The following is a 25,906-nucleotide window of genomic DNA, read 5'->3' on the forward strand; positions in this document are numbered from 1 at the left end:
AATTCAGCATGAAGGTGTACACGAAGCCAACAAACCTGGGAATGTGCATGAACGGTGAGAGCGAGTGCCCTGAGAGGTATAAGCGCTCCACCATCAGCGCCTTCGTCAGGAGGGCCCTCTCACACTGCTCCTCCTGGAATGACACACACAGTGAGTTGGAGCGCGCCGCCCAGGTCCTCGTCGACAACGGACACACCAATCGTGCTGTTGATGAATCTATAAGGAAAAATATGGAAGCCTGGTACCACCAGAAACCCCGCCCCGACGTTGCAGAGCCCATCAAGCTTTTCTACAAGGGGCACTTCCACCGGAGGTACAAGGAGGACGAACAAGCCCTCAAAAAGATCATCGACGAAAACGTCAGCCCCGCCGACCCAGACAAAAATATTAAGTTAATTATATATTATAAAACGAAGAAGAGCAGCCTGGTGATGAGAAACAACCCTTCGGCGCCCCTACAGGATCCCTTGAAGAAGACGAGTGTGGTCTACTGTTACACATGCCCCGTCCGAGGATGCCTAGGCAAATACGTCGGTATGACCTCCATGCATTTCTCCAACCGAATCTCCTGCCACGCTCAAGAAGGAGCCATATTCAACCATGCCAGGACTGCTCATAACAAACGGATAAAGAGAAATTATATCATCCCTAATATCGAAATAATAGACCAGACAACGGATCCCCGACGTCTGCGCCTCCCAGAAGCCCTCCATATAGGTAAGGAGAAACCAAATCTAAACATCACCCAAGAAAAGTTTCTCCTTCCCACTGCCGCCCGGAGAGCAGCGAATGACCCCCCAACAATACCAGATAATCAGGAGCCCCCACGGGATGATAGGATTCCTGCTACGGATGGAATTCCTGTCGTTCATCCCCAGGCACATTACTATGGCGCTCACACGAAAGAATCCCCGAGACCTTCGAGGCGAGATCCACGGCTTCACCCAAGACCGGCCCTACCAATGAGAATGCAACTCTAGGTACGAGCTACTATAAATACCGCCCCACAGACTTTCTTGCTACAGTTTCTTCAACCGACTCGTCCGAAGATGACCTGTGAGGAGGTCAAAACGTCACATGATACCAGCTATACCATCACCGATACCAGCCCTTAAACCGAAGACGACCCCGGCCCCGAACTGAACTACACCTACGGAATAATACCAGCACTGACGACGACCACTGCTTGACCTGGACCTGATATCCTGTTCTAATAAAAGATTGCCTTCAGCATTTATAATTTTTTGAAAATTCCCAATATGAATATTGGCCAGTTATTCAGAAACATCGCTGAGCCTGAGAAGCGAATTGTAAGGAAAATAGAAAAAACGATATATAAAATCAACTCGCTTAATTCTGCCATTCTTTTTAACAGTATTTGCCTAAAAGAGGGTCTCCTACCAAAATAATAATAATAATAATAATAATAATAATAATAATAATAATAATAATAATAATAATAATAATAACCCGGAACCCCACACTATAAATACCACCCAGTCGAATTGGAGGACTGTAATAGAGCAAAAAAAGAAAAAAGAAAAAAAAATAATAATAATAATACCAGCAACAATAATATAGTAGTATACCAGTAGTAAAAATATTATTATTAATAATAAGATAATAATAATAGTAAACAGATAAAAATAATAGTCGTAATGAAAATAATAAAATTAGTAAAGTACAGTACTATGCGCTGGACCGAGACCTTTCAATATGGCTGCTCGAGGTCATACGTTAGGCAGGGAGATCGCCACTCCAGTGATGTACAAGACTCTATGGCTACCATGCGCATGTGCCGCCACATCTCCACCCGTTGGTAAAGACTAAAGAGATGAAAATGAAACTGGAATCAGAGTACTCTACCTACTAATCACAAGAAGCCAAAAATATATAGATAAAGAAAAGTCCCTGTGACAGACTTTTACAGTCTCAGTAAAATGACCGCTTGTGAAAGAAAACCTGCTTTCGGCTGTTTGAAGATCCTCTTGTGGTTTTGATCGGGATATATACTGTAATTAACTATCCTGTTTTAAACAGAAAACCTTGCTGACCAAATGAGTATTGTTCACAGCACAAGACTCCTACTTTTAGGGAATTATCCCTATGGGACTCTTGAATTTGGGGAATAATTTTGGGGATTTCTGAAAATCTAGGGAATTCTCGATCTCTGCCCTATCGTAAAGTTTTTAAACCACGATAAAAGCTCGTGATTTTTTTAAGAAGTTCAACTTCAACATTCATTTCGAGGTGGTTATTTTTGTGTTTTTTTTATGTTCAAGCGACATAGCTTGCACTTAATTTGCAACTGTAAGATACAATATTCATTTCGTTTACAAGTATGCAATTACTCCAGCTTTGTTTAAAAGTATATGAAAAAATCCACATCTGGTTATTTAAATCCCGTTTTACTGTTACAATTTAGGAGTAAACATATTTGCAGATCAGAATTTTGTATATTTGTTGACTTTTATTAGCGTTATGCAATGAATATTTATTTTGAAAGTTATTTGGGGAATTTTGAGCAGCTGTCTAGGGAAATACTGTTGAAAATTGGTAGCGCTGCGCGCTGCAGCTGCTGCTTAGGTCAGTAGTTTCTTGGGTCATTGCGGTGTAGTGATGATATGTTTGGTTTTATGCTAGAGCTAAGTGGTGTAGTGAATATGTATTTTATAATAGCGCCGAAGAATCCTGGTAAGGAAAGTTCTACATCGCTGATACCCACCAACCTGCAAGATGCCTGAAATTCAGCAAATGAGGTAAGCTATCGTCTGTACTGAATTACTTCCATTGCTGCTAATGATGACAACCTTTCTCCGTCAACCCATTGCCACCTTCCCTCGTCCTTTCCCCTCAACTTCACTCCCCATTAGCCTAGTGACCAGATGGTCTAGATTATGTCGTCCTTTTGCCAGCACAAACTTTTCCCTAATTGTGAGAGATTATAAAGTCTGTTGAGGATCTCTGTACTCGAACGTTTTCCCCAGTTCTGAGAGACATTAAAAGGCCTGTGTGTATAGTATCTGGACTACCAGCGCAATTTATACACCGATATCCAGGTCTATTCAGTCATCATCTGGGTAAGTAAGAAGCCTGGTTCATCCTGGTTAGATAGGTACTTGCGGTGTAATCAGCATTCACCATCGTAATTGCAATTACCATTAATATGCAACTCCATGTGTTGCCAAGGAAGATGGCACGATAACCTATTTCATAATTTAAACGACCTAACGGCGACATAGGCAGGTGGTTTTGGGAAATCTAGGTAATGACTCCGCGTCTGGTATTTCTTTGAAAATTACAGTTTCCTATACCTAGTATTAAGAATTTACCGTTGTTTTTTTTGGGTTGATGGAAATTAATCCCCAAGGGCGAGTACTAAACCAAGACCACCGAGAGTTTAGGCCTGTTCGATGTGACGTCGATCGTGGTGGTCCAAGATTCCGACTCCCGAGTCTGGCAAGTTACAGGCTACTCACTCGACTCGATCTTCCTTCCCTTACATCACTTGGACACGAGGTATTTTTCTTGGTTCCATTGTTTTATTTATGAACTGGAACATAAAACTTATATGGCATAAAGAGGTAGCGAGCCATGGACACATTTTGTGTCCTTTATTAGACGAACTTACCGTGGTAAGCAGATAAACTCGGCAATAAGTTCACTGCAACAGGTAGCTACTAGGCTATCTACTAGCTACCTATTTGACTTTTGTCTCTGGATGACTTTCGACCGCAATATAAATACAGTCTGCATTTTATGTAGGAGTTGTGAGCAACAAGGTCAGGTGCAATATAAAGAAAGACTGATTTAGCCTACATTGAATTTTAGTTTAGTAGGAATTCATGTCGACCAATGCTTAACAGAGTCGAATATAGGCTAGCCTAAGTCAAAGAACTGCCAGTGTAGCCTAGGGGGAAACACCGCGGTGGATCCATCGTCATTGCGTGAATCAGCCTTATTCACTCTATATTTAATTGATGAAATAAGAATACAATTACATCTTTAAGCATACCATTCAATAGATTGAAGTTTCGTCAACATAATGTGATATATGAAAGCGTTATACGAACAAAAATGAGCATGTGAGGTCTTCGTAAAATAAGTTTTGTTCATGAAACTTACCTGTCAGATATATATATAGCTGTATTTTCCGAAGTCCGACAGAAATTAAAAAACTTACGACACACGTAGTGGGAGTCAGGTGGTTAGTACCCATTCCCGCCGCTGGGAGGCGGGTATCAGGAATCATTCCCATTTTCTATTCATAATTTTTCTGTCACCGGTGTTGTAAACACAGTTTTCAGCATCTCCGTCTTGAATTTAGGAAACTTGGCTACTATAAGTACCCCTTTTTGATTTTTTGGTATCTTGACTTTTGGATCGGTGGCTAGGCACACGTTAATTGTGGATTTGATTGATTTTGGCTTGATTTCTCTTTAAATAAGATGTCTGGTTCTAGTTCGGCTAGCGCCAGGTTTTGTACCAGGAGTGATTGTCGAGGTAGGCTACTGAAAGCATCAGTAGACCCTCATACTTTGTGTAAGAGTTGCAGAGAGCATGATTGCATGTATGAAAGTCGCTGCAAGGAATGTGAGTGTCTTTCTGATTCTGGATGGAGAGCGTATGAGTCCTATCTGCGTAAGCTTGAACGGGATAGGTTAAGGAGGTCTTCCTCCAGGAGCGTTTCAGGTAAACGGCAGGAAGTTCATGTTTCTCCTACTAACCCTCCTTTAATCACTACTCCTAACCCTGTAGTGTTGCCTTCGGGCCCTGAAGCAGTGTCTGTAGAGGGTAATACCCTTACACTTATCTTAGAGTCGATTCGTAATTTAGAATCTAAAGTGCTCGCCTTAGAAGGCAAAAGTGAAGGTGCAAAGTGCAGTGACAGTGCTCCTTCGTTGGTGGAGGGTGCGTCAGATCGGCCCCATTTCGCCTCTAGGCCTAGACCGCTGCCGGACTCCCAGGTTTCAGGGAGAGGCATGTCGAAAGCCGCAGGAGGGTTACGGGGAACGCCCACCGATCTGACGTGCCTTCGGCAGTATCTGTGGACGTTACACAGACTGCCAAAGAGCGTGCGCGTGCACGCCTCCTGAAAGAGTGTTTCTCTTCTTCAGAGGCTTCCTCCCCGCACAAGGGTGAGCTCTCATTCTATTTCACGCCCGCTGAAAAGGAGCGTTGGTGATCGTGACGCTTCACGTCCAGTTTTGGCTCTCTCGAGAGGCGATCATCGCCTGAGAGTGTGTTCGCTGCCTTCCCGCCACAGAAAAAGCGTAAGGAGTCATCGGATGATGACTTTGTTGAGCGCCCCAGTCGCTCTCGAGCGCGTGCTACGGCAGTGTCTGGGAGAAGGAAGAAGGCGTCCCCTCGCCCCTCGCCTTCTCACAGGATCAGCCCGTCACCTGACAAGGAATCCTCTCCTACTGAGAAGATCCTGCGCTCTTTGCAGCAACAGCTTGCTGATGCTCTTGCTAAGAAAGGGACGCAACCACGTCCCAGGAGAAAGGATGACCGTCTGCCTGTGAAGAGATCTAGAAGGTCTCCCTCTCCCTCTCCTCGCTCGTCTATCTCTCCACTTTCTTCGCCTGCTAGAGTTCGTGCGACTCCCCAGCGGCTCTCTGGAGGACGTGAAGAGGATTTTGCTCGCTCGGCGCATGAAGCGGTATTACCCGCTCGTAAGCTTGCGGTGCGAGAGCTTGATACTTGCGTGAACGCTTCGGTGCAAGTTCACGTTCCTGACGCTCGGTCGGAAGCCAAGCGAACGCCAGTTGCATCTAAGAGTGCTCCAGCGGAAGCAGAGCGCGCACGAGATGTTAAGCGCGCCTTAGTTAATGTCATTCGCACGCCAGTGGACGCCAAGCGTGCGCCAGCGGACGCCAGCAGCGCGCGAGTGGACGCCAATCCCGCGCTAGTTGCAGCCAGGCGTGCGCCAGTGGACGCCAGGTATGCGCCAGTGGACGCCAGGTGTGCGCCAGTGGACGCCAGGTGTGCGCCAGCGGACGCTCGGGTGGACGAAGATGTGGAGTTTCGTCGCCTCCCACCTGTTTGTGATGAGTCTTTGCAAGTTGCTCCGGGTCTTAGAGATACGACCGGAGTTCCTATTAATGAGTCAGCTTTACCTTCCACTTCACAGCAACGCGCCTCGTGGAAACTTAGACCAGATAGTCTTGGTCCAGCCTATTTGCCTCCAACTTCACCTGTGTCGGAAGCAGAGGTTAGTGACGCTTCGGTTGAAGTGGATGACGAGAAACCTTTGGCGGCAGTCTCTTCCGACTACCAGGTTTTGACCCGCCTTCTTCAATCAGAGTTTGGAGAGACGTTTCACCTGGAAGCTCCTCGCTCTCCTCCTTCACAACTTTCTTCGTCCAAGATCAACAAGGTCTCGGCATTCGTCAGGATGAAGAAGTCCCTTTCAACTAAGAGGGCTCTTCGTAAGGTCCATGACTGGATGGAGAAAAGGAAGTCTCAGGGAAAGACTTCTTTTGCCCTGCCACCTTCGAGACTTAGTGGGAAGGCTGGCATTTGGTACGAGACGGGAGAAGAACGTAGGTATTAGACTTCCCTCGTCAGCCCAAGGAGACTTCGCCAGCATTGTGGATGCCTCGAGGAGGTCTCACCTGTCCTCTTCGAAAGTTTCATGGTCAACTACGGAAATGGACTACCACCTTAAAGGCCTCTTTCGGACGTTAGAGGTCTTCAACTTTCTAGATTGGTGTTTGGGAGTTCTGGATGCCAAGTCTAGGAGTTCCGACTCGATTAGTCTGGGGGAGCTGTCCAGCGTAATGTCGTGCATGGACAAGGCCGTCAGAGATGGTTCGGAGGAGCTTACAGCTCACTTTTGCACAGGGCTCTTGAAGAAGAGATCCCTGTTTTGCAATTTTACAGCGAAATCTGTTTCTCCATGACAGAAAGCAGGACTTCGCTCTTCGCTCCTTTTTCGGATCATCTCTTCCCCCAGGCTATGGTAAAAGACATTGCGACCAGTCTACAGGAGAAGGCCACGCAAGATCTCCTCGCACAATCTTCAAGGAGACCTGCGGTTCCTTCGTCCTCGGGAGTTTCGATTATCAAGAAATCGAAGCCCTTTCGAGGTAGTTCTTCCTCGAGACCAGCCCCTCGAGGAAGAGGCACTTCCAGAGGCAGAGCCACGGCGCTGGCCAAGAACAAGAAGTGAAGCAGAAGTCCTTCAGTCACCGGTTGGAGCCAGGCTTCAGCTTTTTGCGCAAGCCTGGGAAGAGAGAGGTGCGGACAAATGGTCCGTGGACATCTTAAAGAAGGGTTACCGGATCCCGTTCCTGAAACCACCCCCGCTGTCTACGACACCCAGGGACATGTCTCCTTCCTATCGGGGAGAAAAACAACAAGTGCTTTACGATCTGTTAGATCAGATGATCGTGAAACACGCCGTAGAACAGGTCTCCGACTTGAATTCCCCCGGATTTTACAACAGACTGTTCCTGGTGCCAAAGCAGTCGGGGGAATGGCGACCGGTACTCGATGTCAGCAACCTGAACCTCTTTGTCATCAAGCAGAGGTTCAAGATGGAGCACCTCAGTCAGTGATGGGAGCCTTGAGACCGGGGGATTGGATGGCTTCACTAGATCTCCAGGACGCGTATTTCCACGTCCCCATCCACCCCCAGTCCAGGAAATACCTGCGGTTTGTCCTGAAAGGAAAAGTGTTCCAATTTAGGGCTCTCTGCTTTGGACTCAGCACTGCTCCCATGGTATTCACCCTATTGATGAAGAACATTGCGAGGTGGCTTCATCTTTCCAATGTCAGGATCTCTCTCTACCTGGACGACTGGCTCGTACGAGCCTCCTCGAAAGACCGGTTGTCTGGAGGACCTTCACACGACGTTGACGTTAACGAAGTCCCTGGGGCTTCTGGTGAACCTCGAAAAGTCACATCTGACCCCTTCTCAGTCTTTAGTCTATCTGGGGATTCAGATGGACTCAGTGGCTTTTCGGGCTTTTCCGTCCCAGGGGAAGGATCATGCTCGGTGAGGGAATGGATGAGTCTGCTGGGGACCATTTCCTCACTGGAGAAGTTTGTTTCCCTAGGGAGGTTGCACCTCAGACCTCTTCAATTTCTTCCTTGCCGACAATTGGAAGCACCAAACACTTTGGATTCGATTCTGGTGTTATCAGAAGAGGTAAAGGAACACCTAAGATGGTGGACCGACCCTTTGAAGCTCGCAGAGGGTCTTTCCCTCAAGCTTCAGAACCCCGACCTAGTGTTGTTTTCCGACGCGTCTTCCACGGGGTGGGGAGCAACACTGGGGGGGGAGGAAGTGTCAGGCACCTGGAGAGGGGAACAGGTGTCCTGGCACATAAACCTCAAGGAGCTGGCAGCAGTTCATCTGGCGCTCCAGTTCTTTCAGAACGAAGTCTCCGGCAATGTGGTGCAGATCAACTCGGACAACACCACAGCCCTGGCATATCTCAAGAAACAGGGAGGAACCCACTCTCGATCCCTGTTCTTCCTTGCAAAGGAGATCCTGTTATGGGCGAAGGCACACGACGTCTCTATACTGACGAGATTCATATCAGGGGTAGAAAACGTCCGTGCAGATCTGCTCAGTCGACAAGGTCAACTTCTGCCGACGGAGTGGACTCTTCATCAGGAAATATGCCAGAGGTTGTGGAAGTTATGGGGATGTCCTCTCGTAGACATCTTCGCAACTTCCAGGACAACGAGACTCCCGCTGTACTGCTCACCAGTTCTAGACCCAGGAGCAGTAGCAGTAGACGCCCTTCTTTGGGACTGGACGGGACTAGACGTATATGCCTTTCCCCCGTTCAAGGTCCTAGGGGAAGTGATAAGAAAATTCGCGGCATCAGAGGGAACGAGGATGACTCTCATCGCCCCCTTCTGGCCAGCGACCGACTGGTTCACAGAGGTCATGTCCTTTGGTTTTTTTTTTTCTTGTAGACTTTCCGAGGACTCTGCCTCCAAGGATAGATCTACTCAAACAGCCCCACTTCGAGAGGTATCACAAAAAACCTCCCCGCTCTGAGTCTGACTGCGTTCAGACTATCCAGAAGTTGGCCAGAGCGAGGGGTTTTTCAAGACCAGTGGCGAAAGCAATCGCAACGGCAAGAAGACCTTCTTCTATTGCCGTATACCAATCCAAGTGGGCTGTTTTCCGGAGCTGGTGCAGGAAGAAAGACATTTCCTCCACCTCTACCTCTGTGAGCCAGATCGCAGACTTCCTTCTCTACTTGAGAAATGAAGTTCGCTTAGCGGTGCCTACGATAAAAGGCTACAGAAGTGTGCTTTCTGTAGTCTTTAGGCATAGAGGACTGGACTTAGCCAACAACAGAGACCTTCATGATCTTCTTAAGTCTTTCGAGACTTCGAAGGTACCCCCACCAAGAGTCCCTTCTTGGAACTTAGACATTGTTCTAAAGTTTTTGACGTCCAGTATTTTTGAACCGCTCAACTTAGCTTCGCTTAGAAACCTGACAAGGAAGACACTTTTCTAACTGCTCTGGCGACGGCGAAGAGAGTTAGTGAGATCCAGGCTATAAGCAAGCATGTTGGGTTTAAGAACTCTGATGCTGTTTGTTCTTTAAGCCCTTTGTTCTTAGCAAAGAACGAAAACCCGTCCAACCCTTGGCCCAAGACATTTGAAATCAAGGGTTTGACAGAGATCGTGGGTAATGAGCCAGAGAGAGTCCTGTGCCCTGTCAGGGCTCTCAAATTCTATCTAGACAGAACGAAGGACTGTAGAGGACCTTCGGGCAACTTGTGGTGCTCGGTTAAGAAGCCCGATCTTCCCATGTCAAAGAACGCGCTTTCTTTCTTCTTGAGAGACACCATTAAGGAAGCTCATTCCACATGTAGTGATAGTGACATGAAGCTGTTAAAAGTGAATGCCCACGAGGTGAGGGCTATTTCGACCTCGATAGCCTTTCACAGGAATATGGCACTCAGTGACATTTTGAGTGCCACATATTGGCGGAGCAACTCGGTGTTCGCTTCACACTACCTGCGGGAGGTGAAAGCGACATACGAACATTGCTCGTCGCTTGGACCATACGTCGCTGCAGACACTGTTTTGGGGGCAGGAGGTAGCACTCATCCTTTCCTTTAGTGGTTAGGTGAGCTTTTAATCGTGTGTGTTTTTTGGTTGTGGGGTTGACCGCCCGAGGCGGATCTCCCTTCTTTAGTCTAGTTTAGTGGTATACCTTTGGTAGACTAGGCCAGGTGGTTTTTTACTTCGTTGCCCTCATTGTATGGTCAATGGTCTAGTCACATCGTGGTCACGCCCCCGTTGACAGATCATCTTGAGTGCACCAGCTATATAGGTCTCTACCTCGCTGGCAACTCTAATAGCACAAGCAGACTTACGCGGCAGTAACCACGAAGTCAGCTATGCTAACAGGTAAGGAATCAAGATACAGTTATCTGCATATATATGTTTCCTAAAATCTTCTATTCTGTCTACTCCCACCACCAAAGGTGGGATTCAGCTATATATATATCTGACAGGTAAGTTTCATGAACAAAATGATATTGTAATGATACAATTAAGTTTGTTCATACTTACCTGGCAGATATATATAATTAAGTACCCACCCACCTCCCCTCAGGAGACAGTGGAAATAAAAATTATGAATAGAAAATGGGAATGATTCCTGATACCCGCCTCCCAGCGGCGGGAATGGGTACTAACCACCTGACTCCCACTACGTGTGTCGTAAGTTTTTTAATTTCTGTCGGACTTCGGAAAATACAGCTATATATATATCTGCCAGGTAAGTATGAACAAACTTAATTGTATCATTACAATATCATTTTCAAGGTAGTTTTGAAGTCCAATATGGCGGCACTCGCATGAGGTGCCGTTCGTAAGCACAGGGGAGCCGCAATCTTTCCCAGCCTTCCAGCACTCATTTGATGAATGTTAGCGTATAGTATATGTAACGTTTATTGGTCTTACTCAAGATTGCAGTTGTACTCAGCACAACAAAACAACATTTTGTTGCCTATATTAGTGAAAGTATGAAACTTTGGTAAATGTCCAGGTGAAGGCCGCACCCGTTTTTCAAGTATTACCAACGAAAAACGGCAAAAAAACGACCAGATTGGTGTTGCACATCACATAGAAACATGAGGAAATGAATAAAAAAGAAACTATGACTTATTCTTATACACAAAATGTAACCATAAACCTACTACTACATTTATGGGGGATCCCAGTGGGAAGTGGGGTTTTTGGGTTGTGGGGGGGGGAGGAGAAAAGTGATTTGCGGGGCACTACCGGACCTAACACAACCACCTAACCTGACCTAGGGCTCCGTACCCCTACCTAGGCCTAGCAACCCACCCTAGGCCTAGCAACCCACCCTTAAGGCCACAGTGATTTTTGGGGCACTATTGAACCTAACAACCACCTAACCTAACCTAGGGCCTTGTACCCCTACCTAGGCCTAGTGGGGGGGCTTTTGATTCACCTGTGACCCCCCCTTAAGGCCACAGTGATTTTCGGGGTACTACCGAACCTAACACAACCACCTAACCTAACCTAGGGCCCTGTACCCCTACCTAGGCCTAGCGGGGGGTTGCCTCTGCCCCCCCTACCCCCCCTTAAGGGCACTACCTAACACATCCATCAAACCAAATCCAAAGTGATGGTACTGCTTTATACATCGTTATACTACCACCATTATAATATACTCTATAAATTAATGATGCTTACCTTAAACTGTTGGTTAATAAAGATGTGCTGCTGCTTTGAGGAAAATGTGAAGCCGTTGCAAAGGTTCTCTACGTACAACTTAAAGTAGGAAGTGGCCAGGTACCCAACGAAGTGTTGTTTTCTCCTGCCAAATTTTGGCACTAGATTTTTCATATCCCGCCACTTCCTCTCCACAGTATTGGTATGAGCCTGTGTCTGGGGATCAACAAAGTGAAGGCTGTGGTTAGCAGTGAAATGCTTAAAGCCTTCCTCTGCCAGACAGTCATATGCTCGCCAACAGTCAGAGATTATGGTTGTGCCAGCCTCGATCCTCTCCTTAATCACCGAGAGCAGGGTGTCACGATCCCGGTTTTCCACGGGAACCAGGAAAAACTCTCGTGTTTCTCGGCAAATACCACCAAATACCCACTGGCCGTCTATTACTCGGCCAAAGTCATATTTATGTTTGCTGAATTTTGACTCGTCAATTTATACTATACAATTGTTGCTGCCAATTTTCTTGCTGCGCCAAAATAGCAAATTAATTACCACTTCCCTGCTAAAAGATGACCAATCACATACAGTATATACCTTTTTTGTTCATGAAACTTACCTGACAGATATATATATAGCTGTATTTTCTGAAGTCCGACAGAATTTAAAAATTCGCGGCACACGCAGTGGGCGGCCAGGTGGTAGTACCCATTCCCGCCGCTGGGAGGCGGATATCAGGAACTATTCCCATTTTCTATTCATATTTTTTTCTGTCGCCGGTCGGTAAACAACTGTTTACAGACCTCCGCCTAGGATTTTGAAAAACTTCATTAGCCACTTAAGTATCCTAATTATTCTTTCGATTATTAACTTGGATTTGTGGCTAGGCATACGCTATCGTAAATTTTTTCATTGCATTTGATGTCTGAAGCTAGTTAGCCTAGTTTCAGACTTTGTTGTCTGCACGGTAAGGTGAGGCTACCGGAACTTTCGGTAGACACTCGCTTAGTATATATGACGTTTACATGTTTTCTTTGCATAAGGTAATTAGTGTAATGTGTGACTGATTACGGAAGAAGGAGGATTCCTTTACGCTTTTTAGAGCGTGTTAGAATCAGGAGTTTTCCTCCTCCATAGTAAACAGAAGTTAGAAATAATGAACCTTCTAACCTCCTGTAGATTTTATTTTGCCTAACCCTGTGGTATGGCTTACGGGCCTAGAAGAAGTGTCTGCTAGAGGATTACATCAAGTAATCTTAGACTAAAGTGCTCGCTCTCCAATCAGTGTTGTGAAGTGTAGTGCCCCTTGTGTTGTGGAGGGGGCGTCAGATCGGCCCCATAATGCCTCTAGGCCTGGACCTCTGTCGGACTCCCAGGACTCAGGGAGAGGCATGTCGAAAGCCGCAAGAGGGTTACGGGGGCTCCCCACCGATCTGGCGTCCCTTCGGCAGAACCTGTTGACGCTTCCCAGGCTGCTAAAGATCGTGCACGTGCACGAATCTTGAAGGATTGCTTCTCGTCCTCCGAGGCGTCCTCCCCACACAGGGGTTGGAGTTCTCGGAAGGACTCGCGCCCCCTAAAGAAGCTTGAGAGAAGAGGACGCTTCACGTCCTCTCTCTCGTCACGAGAGGATGAAAAAGTAAAGAGACCACATTTTCCCTTTTAGAAGAATGCACTGGCTCTTTTCTAAGGGACATTTAAGGAGGCTCATTCATCTTGCCAGAAGAGTGATTTGAGCCTCCTGCGGGTGAACGCTCATGTATATATCATTTATACATTATTAAGGAGGCTCATTCATCTTGCCAGAAGAGTGATTTGAGCCTCCTGCGAGTGACCGCTCATGTATACATCATTTATACATTAATTAAGGAGGCTCATTCCATCTTGCCAGAAGAGTGATTTGAGCCTCCTGCGAGTGAACGCTCATGTATACATCATTTATACATTATTAAAGAGGCTCATTCATCTTGCCAGAAGAGTGATTTGAGCCTCCTGCGAGTGAACGCTCATGTATATGAACGCTCATGTATATATCTCTTATACATTATTAAGGAGGTTCATTCATCTTGCCAGAAGAGTGATTTGAGCCTCCTGCGAGTGAACGCTCATGAAGTTAGAGCTGTTTCAACCTCGCTAGCATTCCAAAAGAATTTGGTAATCAAGGACATTTTCGTCTCCTCTCCTCATGGCGCTCCGTATACGTTATGTAACGTTCGCTTTACTTCGAAAAAGCAAGCTGATAAGTTTGACGGCCGGCAAGCTGCTTTGCACAGTCAAACAACTTATGTCTCTGGTCGGCATAAGAAGGGCAATTTAGACGTGATGAAGCGTTGGAGGTGCTCGACGTCCTATAAGTAGAGACATTCTCCAGGACGCTCGGCAAGCACCTTGCGGAAGACGAAAGCCATACGTCTTCCTTTAGTGTTCACACTCTTCAGGACATCGTGCGGCTCTCCATATAGACTCGCATGAGGACGTCCCTTAAAAATATTCAATGTCATACGCAAAACGCGGTTCGTCATAACATTGAGATGTTGGCAAGGTCGCTCGCCAGGACGCCTCTTGGCGGGCCTTGCATGCATCAAGGCGCTCAACGAGTTCCTCTCTGAAACGTCGTTCAAGAAGACTTGGTGTTCTCTGCTCAGACACGCTCGTAGCTAAGCAGGACGTTTTTTGAGGACGCTTTCCAGGACGCTAAGCAGGACGCTTTTGAGGACGCTCGGCAGGACGCTTTCCAGCACGCTTTTGAGGACGCTCAGCAGGACGCTTTTGTGGACATTCGCCAGGACGCTTCGGTGGAAGCTCGGCAGGACGCTTTGCGAGAGAAAAGACTTGTTGAAGGCGTCTTATTTGCTGTTGATGGACATTTCTTTACAGAAATTTTAAAAGGGATTCGGAGTTAGCGGAGAGACCATACCCGAATTTTTTTTTCTTCGATCTCTCTTTCCTCTCATCGATTTCTTTGAGAATCGGGAAGATTATATACTTGGATTCCTGGGTGACTTTTCGGTCATGTTAAAGGGTTTTCCCCTATTAGCAAAGTGCTAATAGTTTTGTCAAGTCAGGACGTTTTCCCCACCCATTGTCATTTAAGTGGGGGACCCCTCATAAATGGGGTAGTTCTCATTGACATAGTTTTTAACGTTTTTATCGTTTAAGCGGATAAACTCATTAACAAATTTCGGAAGAGCTCTCATTAATTTTCAGAGGCTCATCATTAATTTTCAGAGGCTCATCCGGGGTTAAGAGAAAGACTTGTAGACTATCCAGGAAGTCTTTTGTCCAATATCATAAGAACATTGAACGGTCTTTTTCGATCCTCGGTTCTCTCTTGATGATCTCTATTCGAATATTACTCCCTTTTCTTGGAAAAGAGTCTTGGCAAAGAGTCAAGGAGTTCTTTTAAAAGTCTCGTTCATTAGAACGTGGACAGTCGTTTTCCTTTCTTTCTCTCTTCCTCGTCGAGGAAAGATGTAGTAGAGAATTCGATGTTCAAACTTTGCGTCATTTTGCTAACGCATGGGTCAAGTCATATACGCATATCGTATTTACCTCTGCGGATAGAAGCCGAAAGAACTGTTGTTCTAATGTATTTATTTGACACTCCCTTCAACCTTCCAAGAGTTTTCGGAGTAAGAACAACTCTTCAGGTATTGTTATGACAACACCAACTCAGCTTCTGTATTTAGCGAATTCTGTTTCGTTTAAATAGGCCTGCTTGAGAGTTTCCTTTTGCTCGATAATATCATACCTATTCCTTCGTAAAGGGAGTAGCTGGCAACTCAGGCAGATAGTATTCTGTTCACCATTGAAGCTTTTCTTCGAGGAAGACTTCTCCTTCACTCTTTTTGATAGAGATCGAAGGTGGTCGATCTCCAATCCTTTTTTTGTTTTCTTGAAGGAAAGAATTTAGGATGGAGATCGTTGTTCAGAATACTATAAATATACTACGTATATTAACCTCGCGACATGATTCTACTAAACAGTTGAATTGTCCGAGGGGTAGGCGCATATCCTAGTTATTCTACGGATTGCGACTTAGACGAGAAGTATTCTAATTGACTGCAACACCAACTCAGCTTCTGTATTTAGCGAATTTTGTTTCGTTTAAATATGCCTGCTTGAGAGTTCCCTTTTGCTCGATAATTTCATACCTATCCCTTCGTAAAAGGAGTAGCTGGCAACTCAGGCACATAGTGCGAGACGATGATCAAGGCTGCTGTTACTGTGGTCTGTGATCTACGCAGTACCGGCTAGCTCGGTGTCATGCGCGGTTGGTTTACGTCCTCTCTCCCTTGCGGGAATGGCTTTAATAAACCGTCTCTCTGCCCTACCATCATGGATTTTAGCCTCGGGTTGAGGAAATTTCTAGTAATCTTGAATGATCATACCTGCCGTTTTACTTAGAAAATTTCAACAAGATATCTCTTATACTTGTTAGGTGCGGGATTTACCGCACGGTAACATTCTGTACGAATCTACCGCGGCATAGCACTATCATAATGCTCTCCTGCTTATGCAAAGCGCAGCCTTATTTAGGGAAGGAAGCAGGCTGACTGAGGGAATGGATGAGTTTGCTGGGGACCATTTCCTCGCTGGAGAAGCTTGTTTTCCCTGAATAAACAGCAATTCAGACCTCTACAAATTTTCCTCACGAAGAAATTGGAATAACATCAAAGATCTTGTAATTCTAATTTTCTCTCAACGGCTTGAGGATCACCTCAGGTGATAGCGAGAGGGTGCCAGACATCCGAACAGAGAACAGATGTTCTGGCACATTGTCTGAAAGAATTGGAAGCCAAATTGGTCGGCTCTCCAGTTCCTCGAAGGGTGAGGTTGGATCGAGTGGCCCAAATCATCTCGGATAATTTCTCAGCTCTCTCATAGCTCGAGAAGAGAGAATTGGTTATGGGCTTGGGCACGGAACGTAACGATCCTCAAGAGGTTCGTTAAACTAGTGCACGTCCGTGGGGGTCTTCTCGATCGAAGGCAACAGAACTACTGACGTCTGAGTAATCCTCACTTAGAAGTATGTCGAAAGTGAGGAGAGACTGAGGGCGTCCTTTCGTTAAGTTTTTTCGTAATATTGAAGACGAAGGAGCTTCCTCTTAAGTTGTTCCCTTATTCATGATCCTAGAGGATTAGCTTTAGTCGCCACATGTTGGCCTCTAAGAGGTTGGATTCACAGAGGTCAGGTAATTCAGAGAATTGTCCAAAGACCCTTCCCGAGAGAATCGGTGTAATCTAACATCGTCACTTAGTGAAGTATCTAATATCTCTCCTCTGAGTCTGAAGGCGTTCAGACTATCGAGAAGCGATAAGATCTTCAAGATTATTAGCAGTCTCTTGGCCAAGACAAAGCAGTGCTGCCTATTTTCAGTTTTCAATCGGAGGGGGCCGTTTCTGGAGATAGTGAAGGGAAATGACTGTTCCTCCACCTCGACCTCTGTGAATTTCGTTATGGTTCTATCTTTCCGTATGAAGTATGAGATAAGATAGAAGTCCTAACTATTGTAGAATATGCAAATATGTTGTTGACGGCCTCTAGGCTCAGAGATCCGGTTCTGTCAAACAACAAAGCTTCACGATCTTGAGGTCTGTGGAGATCTTGAAATTCTCTGGATCAAGGTTCCGGCATGGAACTTAGACGTAGTCTGAGTTTCTGATGGCCAAAGAAAAGCTTTTTTTCGTTTCGAACCTATCCTTTCTGCGAACTTAATACACGTGACCAGAAAGGCTAATATTCTAACCGCTCTAGCCACGGCAAGGAGGGTTAGTGAGGTTTTAGCCATCATCAGAGGTTTTGCTTTAAAGGACATAATGCGGTCTGTCCTCTAAGCCTTCCGTTCTTGATAAGAACGAAAACCTGTCTAACCCTTGACCCGAAGGCTTGGAGACCAAGGGTATGGCACAAATTATTGGGCAAGGGCATTAGAGAGTCCTGTGCCCTGTAGGGTCTCTCAAGTTTTATCTTGATAAAACTATAGAAAGTCAAGGTCAACGGACAATCTGCGGTGTTCCGTAAAAAGACCAAACTGGTTCATGTCCAAGAACACCCTGGCATTATAGCCAAGGAGTTCTTTTAAGAGGTCTCATTCATTATGTTTGCATAAAGATTTGAGATTTTTTCTTAATATCAATGCTCAAGAGTGAGGGCGCGGCCTCGGAAGCATTTCAACAGAGCATGACACTCAGTAACATCCTGAGTGTCACGCTTTAGCGAAGCAACTCTGGGTTTGCTTCACACTCCCGACAATCTGCGGTGTTCCGTAAAAAGACCAGACTGGTTCATGTCCAAGAACACCCTGGCATTATAGCCAAGGAGTTCTTTTAAGAGGTCTCATTCATTATTTTGTTGCATAAAGATTTTGAGATTTTTTTTCTTAATATGAACTGCCTCAAGAGGGTGAGGGCGCGGCTCGGAAGCATTTCAACAGAGCATGACACTCAGTAACATCCTGAGTGCCACGCTTTAGCGAAGCAACTCTGTGTTCGCTTCACACTCCCGACGGGATGTGAAGACGACATTTCAGATCCGTAAGTCGCTAGGACCATACATATCCGTAGATATATTATTGGGTGCAGGAAGCAACACGAATCCTATCCTATAGAAAAGGGATAGGTGTGCTTTTAACTTTGAAGGGTTGGTCGCTTGAGGCGCGTTCCTTTTCTTTAGCCTAGAAGTTATGGAACTAACTTTGATAGGTTAGGTCAGGTGGTGGTTTTAGCTTCGGTGCCCTCAGAAGTATGGTCATATGGTCTAGTCACATTGTGGTCACGCCCCCGTTGACAGATCATCTAGAGCGCACCAGCATTACAGGTCTCTACCTCGCTGGCAACTCTAGTAACGCAGAAGCAGACTTTGGTGACAGTAATCACGAAGTCGGCTATGCTAACAGGTCAGGAACCAAGATGTATATCATCTACTTAATTTAGTTTCCCTAAAATCCTATTCTGTCTCTTCCCACCATCCGAAGGTGGGATTCAGCTATATATATATCTGTCAGGTAAGTTTCATGAACAAAATGTTATTGTTATAATACAATTAAGTTTGTTCATACTTACCTGGCAGATATATATAATTAAAGTGCCCACCCACCTCCCCTCAGGAGACAGTGGCACTGATAAAATATGAATAGAAAATGGGAATAGTTCCTATATCCGCCTCCCAGCGGCGGGAATGGGTACTACCACCTGGCCGCCCACTGCGTGTGCCGCGAATTTTTAAATTCTGTCGGACTTCAGAAAATACAGCTATATATATATCTGCCAGGTAAGTATGAACAAACTTAATTGTATTATAACAATAACATGTTTAATTCTAATTCAGAAATGGCTACTTCGTAGCAAAACCAATTTTGAACCCACAAAACTATAAATTTCAAAATAGTTTCAATGTCCAGTTTCACTTTGGAAAACCAGGTACCCACAAACAAAAACACTTTATATGAACAATGCTTACATCTACGTCCTTTCGTAATGTAAGATTTATCACACCTAAAACTATGTTTCTTATAATCTACCCTACACACTTCATGACAATGTGGACAATTTTTATTTTGTAAAATTAAATTGTCTCTCTGGCAAGAATCCACTAGTTTTTCAATATTCCCCGAATAAGCTAAAAAAGTTCACCGTAACTTAGGAAACAGTCAGGACAAGAAGCTGGAATTTCACCTTGTGCAATATGAGATGAAGTGCTTGCTACGGCCTCCATGTCTAAGAACGAACTGAAGTGCCTCGGGTAAGACAATGTATTGTCGCGCTGAGAAAATTTTCAAACATCCGCGCCATTAGCCAAAGTTGATGAGGTGTCAGAAAATGAAACTGTGATTGGCCAAACATGTAAGACGTCATAATGGACTAGTTTGTCTGTGGAGTTTAGTAGTTACAGGGTTCATTTGAGCTAAAACAAGACACAGTCAACAATACCAATAGACTTCGAAAAATTTTGGGAGGAAGACAAGAGTAGCGTGAGTTTGATCGTCGATATTTCGACTGTTATTGAATTACACTAAATTATCTCACTCGTATACCACTACTTACATACATTCCTACACATTCTAGTAAAAATACATTGAATATCACTGATATCTTCATGCGGCCCTCTCCTGGACATTTACCGAAACTTGTTATTCCCGGGGTCATGGTTTGAACCATAATTCATTTTTACCTTGTAATCGGTGGGTTTATCCTTACTGCCATCACAACTGAAACTCCACAGTGCTTATTTGATTGTAATTATACAAGTTTTGGTCTTTACTCCAAATTGCACTTGAACTACGTTGCGGTTCCTGGTTCCTAAGCTCTCACTCCACAAACACAGTTGCGGGCAGCACACGAGTACACGGTTTATGAGATGCAAAGTTTTATTCCCTTAATTGTTGACTTTACTCATTATTTAGTTTAACTTTATCTTGTTACTTCAAAATGTTTATTTAATTCATGTCCATTATCCCTTTTTTGCAACCAAATTAACCCCCAAAAATTTCAGATATTTCTGAAGTAGATACGAGCAGACAACGGCAAAATGATTCATCGTTGCCAATCTAGTGGAGCTTCACACATACGCCGATGCATTTTCAAACTGTTTCCATGAATTCTAGTTGTGTAAGTCCTATACCCAGTTTGGAGGGTGAACACATACCAATTGGCAACACTGATAAACAGTTGAAGAGCGCAAAGAACGCTATAGGTACTGTTCACAAGCAAAACTGTTGATATTTGAGTCAGGAATCTAGTTACTTTTTCAACAACGAATATTTTCAAATTAATAGTCATGAATATGTAAAAAGTTTATGCAATTCATGACCTTATACTGCCGTTTAACTATTTATTTTAATAATTATTTAGTGCATGCTTCTTGTTCTACCAAAAATCGTAGTTCCCTTGGAAATCTCGTGGTTTGAAGTCATTGTTTACGATTTTTGTGAAGAAAGTGCCCCAGCATCTAAGGGTACAAGTGGTGTGTGGATTTAGCACATGTAATGGGAAGTTTATTGACATAAGCGACTCCGCAAACATCGAGATGGTGTCAATCTTCTAAATATTCGTAGTTGTAAGTAAAAATTTTGAAAACGTCATGGAGGTAGACCCAGACTTTTCATTACCCTCTGTTTAATCTTAAAATATGACCTTGATTTATAACTTTGGAGAAAATGCTTACTTCATAAGGAGAGTAGAGGTCTCGAGCTCCTTCTCTCACCACCAATAACTTGTGACTGATGACCATCTCCAGTGTCAGGACGTGTTAAAGTACTTTTTCCGATGGTGGCTTCAAACACGGTGGAAACTGGATCCGCTAGTCTAGTCGGTTGTTCCCCCAATACCAAACAACACTCAGTGTAGCCTTTGCCAAACAACGCACTGTAGCCTGTGTCCAACAACTCTCAGAGTAGCCTGTGTCCAACAACTCCCAGAGTAGCCTATGTCAAACAACTCCCAATACTCAACTTATAAAGCTTTGGAAAAAGCAATTTAAATGTCATAACAGGCAAGACTAATAATGGTAGCAGTAGTCGGGTAAGGCAAGCAGCATATAAAAAGAGTTACCAACAAACAAAGAAAGGGCAAACACATCAAACAAGTAAACCTAACAAGAGTAAACCTTTGTACTGCAAGTGCAGAGAAACCCCCGAAGAAATTTAGCAAAGCATACTGTAGCCTATATGTGGTAAAGAGCATTATTGCAATGTTTGGGGGCAAGGGCCTGTGTCAGGTAAGAAGGTTGCAAACATGATACCTAACTGTGTGATAGAACCTTCAGACAAGGTACTCAAGAGTTACATTAGCACACACATAGAAGTTATAGTTTCATCTGAACTTGAGTACAAAATAGTGATGGGGAAATAGGCAAGTTACTGTTGACAGTAGTCAAAGGTAAGGGACAATCCTTTTGGGCCTAGATGGGTTAAGGTGCATAAAATTGGACTGCCATAGTATTCTAAGGGTTTCAGGTTCAAAACAGGAGCCTACATTAGAAATTTCAATACCCTAACCTAACCTAACCTATCCTTATTGCATTACTAGGTTTTTTAGTGATCATATATACACGCAAAAATATTAAGAGACCATGTTTCTTCTTCCACAGTAAAACTTGAGTACAGAGTAATGAAATACCATACTGTATGCCACAATGCCCTACCTACAGTTAAGGCTAACTGCATAGTACATGCATTTTTCATGTTGCTGAAGTACGTCACTTCGAGATTTCAAGATTCCTGCGAATATCATGAAGCAGATATTCAATAACCCCAGAGAACTGATACTCCTGAATGTATTTCATGACAAGCATGCCAGGAAACTTCTCCGGTTTTGTCTCTTATTTCATCTTCTGTGACATGATGAGTAAAATTACTTTCTCTTCAGCTGGAATATATAGGACTCTCATTTGTTCAGGGTACTGCTGCTCATTCACAGATGCATTGCACGGTTCTTCTTCTACAGTGATATCATTATCTTGCCTAAAACCGTTCATGTCATCTTATTTGTACACCTTTAAATTCACTATGTGGTACAAGTTTTTCAGTTATTTATTTGATGCAACATTTTCAGTTTTGCTCACCTTTACTTACAAGAGCAACTTCATACAGGCCTATTTATTTTGTTTCAAATTTTCCTCCCATTCAGTGATTATTTTTGTTGATTTTAATGGTACTAATGAGCCTTCAACTATTTCATTGTATTTAGATGTATGTCTTTCATCATAGTTCTTCTTTTGTTTGTTTTGAGCTTTAGCATTATTCATAGTGGTGTTTTCTTCAGCTGCCTTTTTTTTCTTACAACATACACGCTTTTAGCTCTTCAACAGTCTGATGGCAGTACCCTAGTTACTACGGGATCTCTCCTAAAAATGGCAGTGAAAGAGGTAACACCAGTGCTGGCACGGACCGAAGTATGATACCCGAATAGGATTCTCTTTATGTGCAAATCCCAGTTGTTTTGTTTTTCACTAACACATTTGATAAGAGCTCTTTTGAGGGTTTGATTAAATCTCTCCTGCAGTCCATTTGTTTGTGGATGCTAGGCTGAAGCAATATTGTGATATATCTGTAACTTGGCATATATGATGTCATTCAATTTGCTGACAAATTCTCTTCCTTGATCGGTGATCAAGGTTTCTATACAGCCAAAATTCACATATATCTCTGTCTATGGCAAGGGTCCAATCAAGTCCATTCCTACCTGAGACCCCTCGTAGGGTTTAGTGCTTTCAGTGCACCTTATACGGTGCAATGTAGGCATTGCTTGAGGTTCTTTGCTGCGTCCCTTCAGCCCCTAGCTGCAACTACTTTCATTTCATTTACTGTGCCTCCATTCATATTATCTCTCTTCCATCTTACTTTCCACCCTTTCCTAACAATTGATTCGTAGTGCAACTGCGAGACTTTCCTCCTGTTACACCTTTCAGACATTTTCATTGTCAATTTCCTTTTCAGCGCTGTATGGCCTTAGTTGCCCCAGTGCTTGGCATTATACCTAAAATCTATAAAATCAAATCAAATCAAACCTACCCGAGACCAAACTTTTTCAGGAACAGGCACTGGATGTAATTCTGGAGCTTGCATTGCTTGTTTATTACTTGCTCTATGGCACTTGTCTTGTTAAAAAACAATTACTAACAAGTTCTTTGATGCCCTTAAAATAATACTTAGGTAATTTTTCTGATAGTCTTATCCCTTCCCATATGTGCACCACCAAACCCTTCATGACAAGCTTTGATAACTCTGCTCTTTTCCGTTTACATCAACACTTGACGCAACTGAACTTCATTATTTATGTTTCATTTATGGATTAGATGTTCATCTGTAACACAAAATGGTTCGCACTTTTTTCTAATATCACGCTTTTTGTCTTTATTCAGTCCATCAGGATACTTTCTGCTCTCTAGGTAGTATTGGTAGTATGTGTGGTAAGTGAGCTCCTCCACCTACTGACAGTTGTTTCCACTGCCACTGCTCGTACAACTATGAAGCCTGTTGGCTTCATGACTACAAGGGAAACATAAAAAGAGTGTGATTGTTAACAGCCCAAGTGATGGTAGTTTTGTCATGATGGTAATTATCCTGTGTGGTAGGCTGTCGTTGCTACACGTTGCTGCCATAGCCATACTCTTATAACAGGAATGGGGTTGGGGGGAATATTATCCTGGGACGAAATTCCTCCAGGGGGATGTACTATATCCTGGGCCATATTTCTCTAGGGGAAAATTTCGAACATGGAGAAATACAGACTGTTACACAGGGATCATGAACATCAGTCAAGAGGTAGCGTCCGTTGAAGCAACGCCTCGAGACCTCTACTCTCCTCTCGAAGCAAGTGTTTTCCCACCCAAGTCACAAAATAATGCCATAATTTCCAATTAAACAGAGGTTAATGAAAGTAGCTGTGCACAGTGCTAACTTACTTCCGTGACGCTTTTGAAATTTTTACTTAAAACACCTTACATGTAGAAGATTGAAGCCATCCCGATGTTTGCTGGGTCACTTGTGTAAACAAACTTCCAATTTCCAGTGCTAAATCCAGAAAACATTTGTACCCATAGACGCTGGTACACTTTCTTTACAACAATGGTAAATGATGATGCCGTTTGAACTGTGCACTAGATAATATCTAGATAATTAGTTAAACACCAGAATAAGGTTATGAATTGCATAAATTTATTATGTATTCATGATAATTCATTTGGAAATATTCGTTGTTGGAAAAATAACCAGATTCCTGAGACAAATTTCAATGCTTTTGCAGTGAACATTAGCTACGATGTATTTTTCGCTTTTTCCTTTTTTTTTTTATTGATATAGGTATATTACATATGTAATATGTATTACATGAAGTGTAATGTATATTACATACATAATGTAAGTTTTGTATAAGATAGTTGTGTTTTAAGTAACAATTTTGGAATTAGGACATTTATTTCAGTCCTGTATTATGACGTCATGACATCTTGACTGTCGCACCAATTCTAGATGAATTGTCATGCTCAAGTTTCTTGCAGAAAGTGGTGACTTGAATAAGTACACAATACGTATCTGAGAAGTTTACCAATTATTCATGCAGATTGTTATCAGCTATTCACGTATATAATTGTAATGCTTACATATCTTTAATATTTACATTTTGAGTAAGTAAGTCGTCTGATTGCTGGATTATTGCCGTAGTGTGACTCACTCACCTCTGCTCCCTGGGCCACTCATCTGTTTTCACACCATAAGAAATTAATGAGGCGGAATTTCCAGTGTCCAGAAAATCGTTAAAAGAGGAAAGTTAGAATTGTGCTCCATATATTTTGATTGAGAAAAATACAATTTTATACATTCAACTTACCTGTCAGATATATACTTAGCTATTAGACTCCGTCGCTCGACAGAAATTCGAATTTCGCGCACACGCTACAGGTAGGTCAGGTGATCTACCGCCCTGCTGCTGGGTGGCAGGAATAGGAACCATTCCCGTTTTCTATCAGATTTTCTCTGTCGGCGCTACTGGCAACAACGTTGTTGGTTTCTCCGGCTGGATTTCGTTTTTTGCATCGCAATTGATCTTCGTTTTGGACCTTTTGGTGACGTATTTGGATCGTTGTACTGGCATACGCTTTTGTGGACCGTTGTTTGGATTTGGATTGGATTTTTCATCATGATGTCTGACTCTGGAAGTGTTGTGAGAATGTGTGTGAATGAGGGTTGCAAGGTGAGAATGCCGAAAGCTTCGGTTGATCCTCACACTGTGTGTAAAGTGTGTAGAAAGTATGAATGCTCTTTCAATAACACTTGTCATGAATGCGAGAGTTTAAGTGCTGAAGGGTGGAAGTCTCTAACTTCTTATTTGAAGAAGTTAGAAAGAGACCGGGTGAGGAAGTCTTCTTCCAAAACCATGCCTAGCTCTTTTTCTAGCAATTTAGTGAGTAATTTTGTACCCTCTTCTCCTTTGATAAATGCTCCTCCTTCTAATATTTCAGTGCCTGCACCCTTTGTAGAGCCTACAGATTCTACATCAGAAATTGCAAATCTTAAAGCCACCCTTAAGAAAATGGAACTTAAAATGGCGGCTATAGAAGGTAAGCATAGTGAAATAAATAGTGCAGTGGATAGTGACTTAAGTGTCCCCAGTGTAGTGGAGGGGGCGTCTGATCGGCTCCACAACACTCCCAGGCCTAGACCTCTTTCAAGCTCCCAAGCCCAGAGGAGAAGGAATGTCAAAAGCCGTACGGAGGTTGTGGAGAAT

General features: G+C 43.8%; 1 long non-coding RNA gene across 1 annotated transcript in view; it reads left to right on the forward strand.

Annotated features, from left to right (window-relative positions):
* Positions 1 to 2,550: 2,550 nt before the first annotated feature.
* LOC135208408 (uncharacterized) overlaps positions 2,551 to 25,906 on the forward strand; it is a 79,918-nt gene continuing 56,562 nt past the window's right edge. The window contains exon 1 of the long non-coding RNA XR_010313158.1: positions 2,551 to 2,759. This is a non-coding gene — a long non-coding RNA (uncharacterized LOC135208408). The remainder of the gene's footprint in view (positions 2,760 to 25,906) is intronic.

This window comes from Macrobrachium nipponense, chromosome 35 (assembly GCF_015104395.2).
Source record: "Macrobrachium nipponense isolate FS-2020 chromosome 35, ASM1510439v2, whole genome shotgun sequence".
NCBI classification, from domain to species: Eukaryota; Metazoa; Arthropoda; class Malacostraca; order Decapoda; family Palaemonidae; genus Macrobrachium; species Macrobrachium nipponense.